Here is a 13,763-nt window from a genome sequence, read left to right as displayed (position 1 = left end):
CCAATGTATCTCTACCAAGTGGCTTAGGCTGTCTATGGTGGTACCAGTCTTAAGTGGCGGTTTGGGTGGGGCACGAACCTCTGTACAGCGTTGCCACGTGTTCCATACCCGCTATGTGAACGGCTCTGATATATGTAATAGGCATCACAATAAGATAAACACATAAGAATATAATGGTAAGGTGTGTATTATAATATATGAATGAACAGTAAACTGATTATGCGTAAAATATTTATACGGCAATACAGAAACGTGGCATAATTATTTTACAGTGTTGCTTAAAAAAAAGTAGTCACTTTTATTGGCTGTTACCGTATTTCTGGGGTTGGTAATAATGTCACAATTATAATTATAAGATAATGTGCAGGAATATAAGCAAAAATATGCCAGTTTCTTAGTAAAAAAAAATATATACATTAAAACCCTCGTGAGCGGCAACACACACACACCCAGTCCGACCTGGTCATCTGTGAGGGATAGAGGAATAGGCCTGTTTGGGGACACCTCTTTAAAAAAACGCTCCAAGACTTTAACCTCCTGGGTGGTGTGGAAATAGTCAAATTTACAATATGTACATTATAAGGTAAAAGAAAATAACCAAAATGTATCCTAAAATACCACAGACGAGAGAGAGAGAGGGGGGGGGGAGGCAGACCAGGGTCAGTGTTGAGTGCAGCTTAGTGAGAGATGAAGGAAGGGAGGGAAGGAAGGAGGGAGAGAGTGATTGAATGAAAACAAATCATGTCGCCACAATAGTGAGGTCATCTGGCGCCATATGTAAAACAATAATATTTTTAAACATAATTAGATATAATAAAAACAAAATAAAGAAATGAAAGCACAAGTTTATAAGTCACTCATAAAAGAAACAAAATTCCCAAGGGTGAAGCACATCTCCCCCAGGAGAGAGAGAGAGAGAGAGAGAGAGAGAGAGAGAGAGAGAGAGAGAGAGAGAGGGAAGGCAAGGGGCAGTGTTGAGTGCATTGTCAAGCTGAGGGAAAGATGAAGGGAGGGAAGGAAGGAGGGCGAGAATGATTGAATGAAAAGGCGCCGTAACACCGAGGTCATCTGGCGTCATATGTAAAACAATAATATAATAACAAACAAAATAAAAAAATGAAAGCACAAGTTTACAAGACATAAAAGAAACAAAATTCCCTAGGGTGATGCATAACCCCCCAGGAGAGAGAGAGAGAGAGAGATCGCGAGTATGGAAAACGTGGCAACACTGTACAGAGGTTCGTGCCCCACCCAAACCGCCACTTTAGAATGGTACGACCATAGTAGAGATTGTATGTAGGGTGAGAAGTGCTTGTAAGTGTAATTGTTGTGTTGGAGTGGCTTTGGATGTGTGTGTAGTCTGTAAACCAAGTGTAATCGGCCTGCGCAAGCCGACTGGGTGCAAGAATACTTTATAGTATGCGACACTGATTCCGCCACAGCACCCCTTGTGTCCGCCAATGCAGTACGTGGCCAGAAGAACGCTCCCGAAGTTTATTACCCCGGCGGGGCGCGAACCCGCGTCCTTCAGTGTACACAAACGCACACTTTACCACTGTACCACAGAGGCTCCATATATATATATATATATATATATATATATATATATATATATATATATATATATATATATATATATATATTGTTACGGAACAGCGAAAGATAATGTACACTTTAAGTGAGAATACTAAAAATCACTACTGTCTCGTAAAGTTCCAGGTTCAAAACAAAAGAGTTAGGTAAAATTACAAGTTAAAGTTTTATGCTCAAACTAACAACAAAACATTCAGGACTCATAAGGATAATGTAATGGCAAAAAACAGGTTAAATATATGGTTAACTGCAATAGCCTCTATTAATACGAAATTAGCATGAGTAAATTTATCTAAGTCAGCCCTGTTAAAATGAGATACCAGATAATACTCAGTGAATGCCAGATATATTATTACAGATACAAAATATTATTAATGATGGCTGACAACAAGAACCTTACATAAATTACAAAAACCTTACTAGGCCTAAGAATTAACCTTATGCTACACAGTACAAGAAAAATGCAACAACAGTCATACTCAAATTACACACAGTTGCTAGATGGTTGGAGACTTCCTGAGCACTCACAATAATAATAACTGTACAGGGGAGGACAGTGATGTGAGCAAAATGAGGAGTAGATCTAAGTGGCAATGATAAAGAGACTGAGCTCATTATATAGGGGCCGGCAGAGCTTGATACAACTTGTAAGAAGGACGCGCAAATGAAGCCATGGGGACAAAGAGTTGACAATCCTGCTCTGAACAACAGAAAGAACGACTTACTCTACTATAACGGTAGAAGAGGGGACTGATGCAGAACACGCTCGTGATCAAACATGCAGCATACTGTGCGATAAAATTACACAAAGGATGATGAAATCATAGGCTATGTGACACCTCCCCACAAAGAAAAAGAAATTTACAAAGGAAATTTCTTTTTACTCTAAAACAATCTGTCTAAAGTCTAGATAAGCAATCTGCAATAACATTTTCTTTCCCCTTGACATGTTGTATGTCTAATGAATACTCCTGTTAGTTAATCTGTAACTAAAAAAGGCAAAAGTGTTGTGTTTTCTAAGCTTTTTGCAAATACAGCAAAATATTATCCATTTAATTTTTACTCCAATTTCGATAAATGACATTAATCGAAATATCTACATCAGCATATATATATATATATATATATATATATATATATATATATATATATATATATATATATATATATATATATATATATATATATAATTCTATCTATCTATCTATCTATATACACACACACTGTATAATACTACAAAGTAATGTTACATCTCTGGTACATACTCTCTGGTAACATGTAATTTTTTGCCATCTGATTAACTATATTCAGTAGAGCCCTATTAATTTATAGGGGGGGCCATGGTCCGCCCCACCAAACTCAAATATATATATGAGGTGTTACCCTACCCATCACCTGGAGATGCACTAGGTAGCAATGGGATCCTGTCACTGGTGATTCCTGCCGCTGAAATCCAAGAATGGTTAAATATACAATGTAACAATCCTTGAAGAATATTGCAAACTTGACACTCTAAGGACTGAATTAGAAAGAATTAGTTGGGATAACATAAGTGTGCACAAGATCTGCCAAAAAGAAAATTTAATACAGATCCAAGACAACAACAACATATTTTACTATATACGAAAACAAAATGAAAGGGTCAATGATGTAGGATTTCTAGTTAATGGAAAAGTTTGAGAGGACATTGTTAAACTCAGCAATGTGTCTGACAGACTATCATGGACTGTAATTAAAGTATGCAAAAGATACACACTGAAAGAATTACAAGTATATGCATCCAGTTCTCAAAAAAACAGAAGAATCTCCCATAATATGGAGAAGGAAAAGACCGGATATACTATACTCATCGGAGATTTCATTGCGAAAGCTGGCATATCGCAAAATAGAGAAGCATGTATCGAAATACAGAGTAGGAGAGATGATTTCAAGAAGTTGACATGGTGATAAATTTTGCTGAAATATGTAACACGTCAATAATGAACAAATTCTTCCACACAAGACTGGGAGAAATTGGATCAGAAGCCGAAATGGAGAAACAAAAAATGACTTCCACTTCATAATATCAGATAAGAACAAGAGTCACTAATGTCACCGTTACCTACAAAGTAAACATAGGAAATGATCATAGTATGGTGGGTTACACAGCCAGATCCCATATCAGGAGTGAAAACAGTAAGCAGATTGAAAACAATAAAGGTATGCCTAATGTTAATAAGTGTAAACAAAGCTTCCTTTCAGTTAGAATTAAAGAACAGATTTCCGGCTCCAAGTTATACCGTTTGTGACTGACGAGTTGAATGACAAACTAACAAATGTCTTTAGTGCAGGGCTGCTCAGAACGTCAGGCAAGAAGCCTATTATCGATGGGTGATATGACTATTATCAGGCCAGCTCTTTCGCTGAATGCACGTATTGCGATGCAGAGTTTTTCAGCTCGGTCCGGAACAATCTGTGGAACGCTTCTGAACGACATAAATGGTGGTTCTCTCTCAAGTCAGCCATCTTTAGAGTGCCTCTATCCCTGGTTCATTTACCTGAGTCTGGAGGCCTACTTGAGGGTGATCTTAAAGGCAATGCCAATTTGTTGATGACTTCAGGCTCAGTCATTCAATACTGCAGACAGGTGATTGCCAAGAAGCTGATCCTTTGTCCTGCCAGAATGTTTTCCAATCCATAGAAGTTGAAAGGGTGCGGAAATTGCAGGACCGTCACAGTGGAACTGACTCTTTAGGCATGTTCCCTTTCTTCTTCAAGGAAACGTCTAAATTCCTGGCTCCCAAACTGAGTGCAGTATTTATGATTCTTGTGCACTCTTGATCGTTTCATTCTTGTTGGCGAGTTGCTAACATCACTGATATTCGGAAGTGTTTGTCTTCTCTGTATGTCACGAATTATGAACCTATCTTCATCACGCTCATTCTGTCTTAGGTTTTCAAGCGTCTCGTTTCTTCTCATCTGTCGGGGTTTTGGAATGTCCTAGCTGACTTCCTTCTAATCGTTTTATATTTTGGAAGAATTTGAGCACTACGGACGCATTGCTTACGACTTCCCACATCCTGCAAACTGCCCTTGACCGTGATTCTGAGGCCAAGAAGGTACAACTGGACTTCTCTGTTGCTTTTGATCATGTGAACCACGAAGGTTTGCTGTGGAAACTGCCTTGCATCGGCATTAATGGTCCACTTCTGTCCATAGTGATGCAGTTTTTGAGGGTTCGTAAGCATCGTGTTTGCACAGATGGATGTTACAGCATCTGGCATGATGTCCAGTCAGGCGTACCTCAGGGTAGAGTTCTTGGACAATTACTCTTTATCATTTACATCAGCGATCTGCTTTATGATAATGAAAAACTAGCTGAATTGTTACGCCGACGATGCCACGTCCCATCTGCTCAGTCACGTCTGTCTGACTGCCAGTCCATCAAAGAGGACTTGGCTGTCATTTCGCAGTCGTGCAAAATGGGACATCAATATAAATCCGTCAAAGATAAAACTGCTAACCGTTTCTCCTTCTCGAATTCGATTCCCGCCCTATGATCCCCTACTCCTGGATGGATTACTTCTAGCAGAATGCCTAAAACTTGATATCTAGGGGTTAAATCGACTAGAAGCTGAACATTGAAAGCCATATCCGGTACTCACTATTGCATCTCATAAGCTCGGAATATTGAGGAAAGCATATACGGTTTTTACTGAGGCTTCTGTTTCTGCTAATTGTTTTCTTTGTTTCGTCCTACCGCTGCTTGAGTACCGTGCATTGATGTGAGCATCATCCACAGAGTTGCATCTTCATTTGATCAACAAAGTCTTCTGAACTGCAAAGTGTTTGTGTGTTGGTGAAGAATTGTGTACTCTTAAACCTTGATGTGCTGTGAGTAGTTTGTGTATATTGCATAAGATCCAGAAAATACTGCGCACCCTATGCAGAGCTGCCTACCTCAAAAGTTTGAGTCTTTGAGGACCATACATGCATAATCATCGGTGCATCGGCTATCTTCCCAGCTGGTCAGGTGTTGCCCCAGTCGATTTCAGTGGTGCTTCCTCCTATCACAGTGGCTATTCGAACTCTCTGAATGAAGAGATTATTTGTGATGCAGACAGTGTTCAGCTGTTTAAAATTGAAGGCCATTTTTGTTTTAGCCCTCACGATATTAATTGCTTTTGTGGCTGATTTTTACGATTCATCGAGGTGTTTATAGGCAGACATCTGCCGTACCCATGTTTATGTTTATTTATTGCACAGAGCTTTAGATTGATTGCCATCACTGTCAGGTGTTATCAGGTGTTAAACGTTGACTATAATAAATACAAGATCATGAGCTAAAACACATAAGATCGTAATATTCTGTTGCAGCTCATAGGTAAGCAGTTTCATTTTCTCCATCTGCGTTTCGACTATATTTTTCTTTCTCTTTCTGCATCTTCTCCTCATTTCTTCCCTGTCGATGCTTCAGGTGAGTGTGGGCTGCCCCCAGCAGCTTATAGTGCTCCAACTCTTCTTGCTCCATCTGTTGCATTCAGTTTACTGCTTTTACAATTACTACTACCGGCACTGCAACTACTACACTACTGTTACTACTACTACTACTTCTACTACTACCATTTTCTTTTTTTTAAGATCACCTCCATCCATTGGGGAATTATATTGTGAAGACCAAAACCAACCTTCCTAATACAGTTCAACATTTGGAGTTGTGATGTGAAGGTTACTAACCCTCATATTACAGTCCGTTGACTCCAAGCACGTCAACGACTGTGGTTACCAACTATCAGCTATTACTTTTATTATTTAATCTGTCTTCATTAACATTACGATGCTAATAAAGACATTAAACTATTGGAGTCGCTGGTCTATGCGACTCTCGACCTCAGTAGCTTCGTAATCCATACCCATCAGAGAGACAGGCCTGAGGGCTGACGATCTTGTGCCCCTGAGGCATAGGAGTGCAGACTTCACAAGAGAGAGTGATAGTCGACATCTCATTCAGGCCATAACGAAACTCTGGGGTTGACGCTTCTTCTCAGGAAGAACCTCTGCCAGTCTGGAGTAAAATCTCACTACCTCTGGACCAATCCCACCTGATGTTGTGAAAACAAGGGGAGTGAATCGACCGTGGTCCATATGTTGAATCCTTTCTTGATAATTTATGTTTTTTTCTTGTTCATTCCTTTTGTGTGCAGCTTCGAGAGACAGTTCACGATGACATGTTGCCCAAGGATCAAACATCCTAATGATGAAGAACGACCTCTGCCCACGTGTCCAGAAACCTCGGGCACTGACATCCACTCTTGCATCATTTGATGTGTTTGCTGATCTGTGAGTGAAGGGCTCGCCGTCAATGGGTAGCAGGAATGACAATAGACATCTCATCCAGGCCATAACAGAACTCTGAGGTTAACATTTCTTCTCAGAAAGAACCTCGGCCAGTCTGGAGTCGAATCACACAGCCTCTGGTCCCATCCCACCTGATGCTGTGAACACAAGGGGAGTGAATCGACCGTGGTCCACATATTGGATCCTTTCTTGATAGTTTCTGTTCTTGTCTTGTTCGTTCCTTTTGTGTGCAGCCTCGAAAGACAGTTCACGATGACATGCTGCCATGGGATTAAATATCCTAATGTCGAAGAACGCCGTCCGCCCACGTGTCCAGAAAACTCGAGCACTGACATCCACTCTTGCATCACTTGATGTGTTTGCTGTTGTGTGTGTGAAGTGCACGCAGTCTAAGGGTAGCAGAGCTGGCTCAATCGTAACATCATGGCATATTTCCTGCAGCATTTTGGCAGTGAGGTCGCGTAATTCATCGTGTCAGATGCAAACAAAGCCTCCCATCTTGCAAACCATTGCATGGTTTGCATCAAAGGCAGTGCCACAGGCACAGTGTTGAGGTAGGTTCTCTATTTGCCACCCATATCTCAAGGCTATGGCATCAACAAATTCTTGTTTGTTGAACTGGAAGCCTTTTGCCTTGAGAGGCAGGGTTGTCAGCCAGTTTGATGCCCCAACCTCCTGTGCAATTTCATCTCTTCTGCACTGGTTCGGTGTTAGATGTTCGGTTATGTGCTGCAGCTGGTCCTTTTGTCTTGTTTCTAGCTCCTTGTTTATCTGTGTCTTTACGTCTTTCTGCCTTTGGTGGTCAATTTCACTCGTCTTAAACTGGGCACAAATCTTTTGTGAGAAGGATTCGATAAAACTGAGTGAATTTCTATGTTCATAGCTTAACACGGCTGCTGGATTTATAATGCAAGGCCTCCCATCCTGGGTAGTAGCACTAGAAGGTCCCTCTCGTCTGGTGCAGGGATGTGGCCATTGATCAGAGATGGAAGGAAAGAATTCCTGATAGCATCCTCCAGTGGTTGTAGCAGCAACTCTGTGTCTGGTATGGTCCTCATCACGAAGGTACACTTGTGCTTTACACCATAAATAAATGCGTTGTATGCTGCATAGATACTGTTTTTGCGTCGCTGGATAATACATGAATTTCTTCTACCCATGTCTTTTCCTTATCACTCACATATTGGTCTTTGAATTCCTTAGTTCCAGTCACAGCACCTAGATGCCTCTGACCTTCCTTAGTTACTATCACTTTTGTGTCTCTGAAGGTCTCCTGTGCATCTTGATAGTAAGCTGGTTTCACGATCAAGATGGGCTTACTTATATTAGGGCAGTAACCTGTTTCAGGGCAATCAGATGTTACAAGGTCCCACCATTTCCTCACATCATCTACCTTACCAGCCCCTGTGAGATCATCTGCATAGGCTAGTTGTTTTGCATTGGTGGCCTACTACTAATACTACTATTACTACTACTACTACTACTACTACTACTGCTGCTGCTGCTATTACTACTACTACTACTACTACTACTACTAACACTAACACCACAGCTACTACTGGTACTGCTACATCTACTATTACTACTACTACTACTAGTAATAAGCGGTGCCAAGCACAACAAACCTCGCCCAACAGCAGTTATTTTATTTTCATCCGTTTTCAGTTTATAGCCCTCTGAAAATCCGTAATCTTGCTTTTGACCTTTCATTTTCACTCAGGGTCAAAGGTCATGGTGCCAAATTAAAGCCCATATGAGATTTCCTATATCTTGAAAATAGTATATATCTATTTTCAACCAGTCTTTAGTTTTACCCCCTGAATTTTCGTGACCTTGAATTTAACCTTTCAATGTCACTTAAGGTCAAAGGTCATGGTACCAATTAAAAACCTATATGGGACTTATTTTTTGAAACTAGGAAATCTATATCTTCAACTAGTTTTGAGATGTAGCCCCCCTGAATAACAGTGACCTTGAGTTTGGCCTTTCAAGGTCACTTAAGGTCAAAGGTCAAAGTACCAATAAAAAAACCCTGTGCAACTTCCTAAAAGTTGATAATAGTATCGAGTTATAGCTCCCTGAATAATTGTGACCTTGATTTTGACCTTTCAGGATCACTTGATTCCCTGCAATATTTAATCATTTTCTTTTGGAACCAGTACCCACATATCCTGAAAAGTCTCATGCAATTTCATTCGGCCGTTTTTCCGTAATGTTGCTAACAAACAAAGAAACAAAGAGACGACCAAAAACAATACCACGCCGGACTCCGTCCGGGCGAGGTTATAATAATAATAATAATAATAATAATAATAATAATAACAATAATAAGGGAATCGGCGGAGGTAGGAGGAAAACTAATAGAATCAGAGCCACAAAGTGTTAAAAACACCCCTAAAGCTCACGAAACGAAGAAAGAAGAATGTAAAAACAAGGAAAGATAAAATGTAAAGGGCGGAATTAAATAACCTCAGCAATAAGACAGAAAGAGAAGAAACAGAAAAGAGATATATGGTTCTCATCAGAGAAACCATCACGAAAGGAATAAGACTGAAACATGTCCGAAGCAGAATGGCACTAGTAAAGCAAACAATTATATCACTGAAAGACAAAAACAGTAAAGTCATCAAATGCAAAGGGAAGACGGGAAGAGAGTTGAAGAATTTTACAAAAAACTATATGCACCAAAGACAGTGGTACCAACAGCTGACTTTTCAGCCTACACAAGTGAAATACCACAAGTAACACCAGATGAAGCAAACTTTTCTCTTAAAAGTATGAAATGAGGAAAGACCCCAGAAGAAAATGGAAATGCAGCAGAATTACTGTCGGATGCAGAAGAAGTAGTTAAAAACCGATTCTCTCACTTATTTATTCAATGTATAAAGAAAAGAAATAAAAAAACATGGTGTAGTACAATAGTCATTTTGCTTTACAAGAAAAGGCGACTCAGAAAGACCTTAGTAACTAAAGACTTCTTGCTTTATTATCAGTTATTTACAAACTCTTCACTAAAGTCCTTACGAAGAAAATAACTTCAAATTTGGAGAAAAATAAACCAGGCAAAATTTCAAAAAGTTATTCATCAACAAATCATCTATAACCAATGAATCAGCCAACGGAGAAAACTACAGAATATAATAAACCACTGTGCTTAGGTTTCACGATTACGAAAAAATTTTCGACTCAGTAGAGCACATAGCAATTATAAATTCACTTAGGCAACAAGGAGTAAACCAGCACAATGTAAAACTACCCGAAAACATTTACAAAGCAGGAACTGCTACAGTTAAGTTACATAAAGGCTCAGAAAAAATTAAGATTGAGAAAGGCGTGCATCAAGGTGATACAATTTCACACACACACACACACACACACACACACACACACACACACACACACACACACACACACACACACACACACACACACACACACACACACACACACACACCGCTCGCTGGCTCAGTGATAAAGTTCTCGCTTGCCATCTGGTAGACGGGAGTTCGCGCCTCGCTCAGGTTGCGAAAAGTTTCACTGACGAAGTGAGTGGTTACTGTCCCCCTTGAGCAAGGGGATGGGTGTGTGCGTGTGTGAAGGTCACAGCCTTGCCCTTAGACCGGACTATATGAGCTCTCAGCTCCCTTCCGGGAGGGTGAAAAGCTGACGATCACGACCATCAAGTGATCCTGACCGACCCGGTGAATTACACACACACACACACACACACACATATATATATATATATATATATATATATATATATATATATATAAATATATATATATATATATATATATATATATATATATATATATATATACTTAGTACCGGGTATATACTGTGTATGCATATATATATTTGTATGCTCCTGACCTGGTTCGTCAAAAACATCAGGTTGTCACAGCTTTTGTCTCGTCGTGGTCGAGAGGTATCAATGCCTGACTTCTATCTAAGAGGTCCAAGGTTGATTCCCAGTCAGGAGCGTACAAGTATATTTGTATACACGCGTGTAATGTGTGTGTCTTCAACATCTAAAGACGCTTGTGTTGTGTCTGGGATAGATTAAAAACTGCTCCTTCACTTGCCGAGTTGCGTGGGGCTGTCATATAATCCTACTGTGTTATGATTGAAATATATCCTTCCATAATGGATTTACCTGGTTCTTCAAAAAAATCAGGTGGTCACAGCTTTTATCACGCCTGGTGAAGTTGTATCAGTGCCTGACTTCTGTCTAAGAGGTCCAGAGTTCGATTCCCAGTCAGGAGAGTACAAATATATTTGTTCACACGCGTGTAATGTGTGCCTTTCCAATATATATATATATATATATATATATATATCGAGGATCAACAAAACATGAAAATGCATCTCGTACACTTCAAACTCGAAACTGAAATCTGCATCTAATATATTACTGGGTGTGTACTGCCTCGCTATGGTACCGGGGACCAAGTGTTGTAAAATACCTGCCATGTACAATAGATTCTTTGTCAAGAAATGATCTCAGGCTGAGAAGCACCATTTATGACAACGTGATCCTTTAACCAGATGGTATTAAACTGAAATTTTCCATTTAGCGTATAAAGAGTTAAACTGCAATTCTTGTTGCTTGTCCCCACTTACCTCCCTTCCTATGTAGGATATCTTCAAACGTACTGTAACAGCCTTCTATCTCGCTGACAACTTCCCTACCAACTTCATGTGCTACTCGCCTACCTACCTACCTACCTGCCTGCCTCCCAGCCCACTGACGTGTCCACCTACATACCTGCGTTCCTCCCTCCCTCTCTTTCGGCCTAAGTATCTACTTACAGTACGTACCTACCTTCACACTACCTCCCCACCCAGCTCCCCATTTACTTATCTGCTTACCGGCTTACCATCCGATCTTCCTCCCTCCCTGGCCACCTACTTATCCTCCTACCTTCCTGGCCACCTAACTACCTTCCTACCTCCCAACCTTACTGGGAACCTACAAACCTCCCTACCCCCCTAACCACCACACTATCTTTCTAAGGTCCTACTTACTTACCTCTGTGCCTACCCAATTACCTACTTTTCCTCCCTGCCTACCCATCTAGCCTCCCTGTTACCTCTCTATCTACCTACCTCTCGGCCACTTCTTTATATTTTGCCCTGTTTAAATACCTGCCTACCCGACTCCCTACGTATCTTCTTGCTTATCTTCCTGCCTACCACTTTCCTTGACTACCTACCTACTTCTCTACCTGCCTACATACCTCCCTGCCCACTTTTTTATTTACCTACCCTCATGCCTAATTACTCCCTGCTTACCTAATTACCCCGCCTGTTTCGTCCATCTAAAAAGTTAACGACATAGATGCACACGAAGGGTTTTTTCTGTTTAATTGTTTCTAGATGACTCCATGAATATTGTGATGATAAAATACTGCTTCTTAACACGCTTTCCATTGATACCAATGTTACGACTATTCTCTGCTAAATACATTTGATTTTAGTCACCTTGTCCCGTTTCTCTGAGCGTGTTGACCATTCCGACGAGGCCTCACCGTCAAGTGGAGTGGATCAACTTATTACCTCGATCGTCAAAATCAGTCCACAATGTCGGCCGCGGGAGTATGAACCGACGGACGTACGGAAAACTGTATTCCCAGCTCAGTGCGCAAAGGCCCTTGACTTCGTCTCTGATAACATTCTTAGTGTTATGTGGAGGTAAATGTACATTAACTTGCCAGAATAGGACCAACAAGTGAACTGTGTTTTCTAACAGCACAAAACGGCTCGAATGGCGCACTGGCTGCCAATGAGATATGTAAGACTCACCGTGTCTGTATATTTAACTTGTAATAACTACATTTGAGTGACACTATCTACATATCTATCTGTCTATTGCCCAACACCTTAATCCCGTAAGGGTTGGTCACAAACAAATCGCCTCCATGTCCCTCTGTCCAACGCCATTTCACTGCCCTGCTCCCAGCACACATACCCCTCTCTCAAATACCTCTCCGCTCCATCCCTCTATTTCATCCTTGGCCTCTCCCTCCCTCTCCCCCCATCCACCTCACTCGCATACAATCTCCTCGTTAATCCCTTGCTCTCCATCCTCTCCACATGGCCAAACCCCCTCAGTGTATTTCTCCTAACGTTTTCTATCACATAGATATCCACACCACAACACTTCTTTACTTCCTTATTTGTCAGTCCATCTCTCCACGTAATTCCACATGGTCCTCTCAAATAACTCCTTTCCTCTGCTCTCACTCTTGACTTGTGTCCTTCCAGCAAGGTCCAAGCTTCACTTCCATACGTTAGGGTTTGGTATCACAATACTGTCATGCAGCGACTTTTTTACTTCCATGTTCACGTCCCTGTTCCTCATCACTGCTTTCAAAGAACCAGCAACCTTTCTTCAGTGTTATTCCCTTTCAAGCACTTCACTCTCTTAACTTCCATTCTTACCCATCACACTACCCAAGTACTTAAACGTACTCACTCATTCCATTTCTTCCTCATCAAGCCTCACTTAACACTTAAAAACAAAATTCGCAAGGTTATCAACAGTATATAATATTACAACCTCGATAAACATTGACGGGCTGTGTTTTTATGTAAATGAAAGTCCACCAAATACTGATTTTCAATAAAAACATGTAAAGTATAACCTATCAACATTCTAGATTTGGAAATTGAACACATTATATAGTGTGACTGATTTCGGACCCCAGTAAAAATGCTTAGTGACCCCACGTTGAGCCGCGACTCCTGAGTCGGGAAGCACTGCTATAGAGAGACTGAAACAAAACACCACAGGAATGTCCAATGCATATGTGGAGTAAAACTGAATG

This window comes from Coenobita brevimanus, chromosome 56 (genome assembly GCF_032717465.1).
Source record: "Coenobita brevimanus isolate Jiangsu-jjx chromosome 56, ASM3271746v2, whole genome shotgun sequence".
Lineage (NCBI taxonomy): Eukaryota > Metazoa > Arthropoda > Malacostraca > Decapoda > Coenobitidae > Coenobita > Coenobita brevimanus.
Note: the sequence above shows the minus strand (reverse complement) of the source record.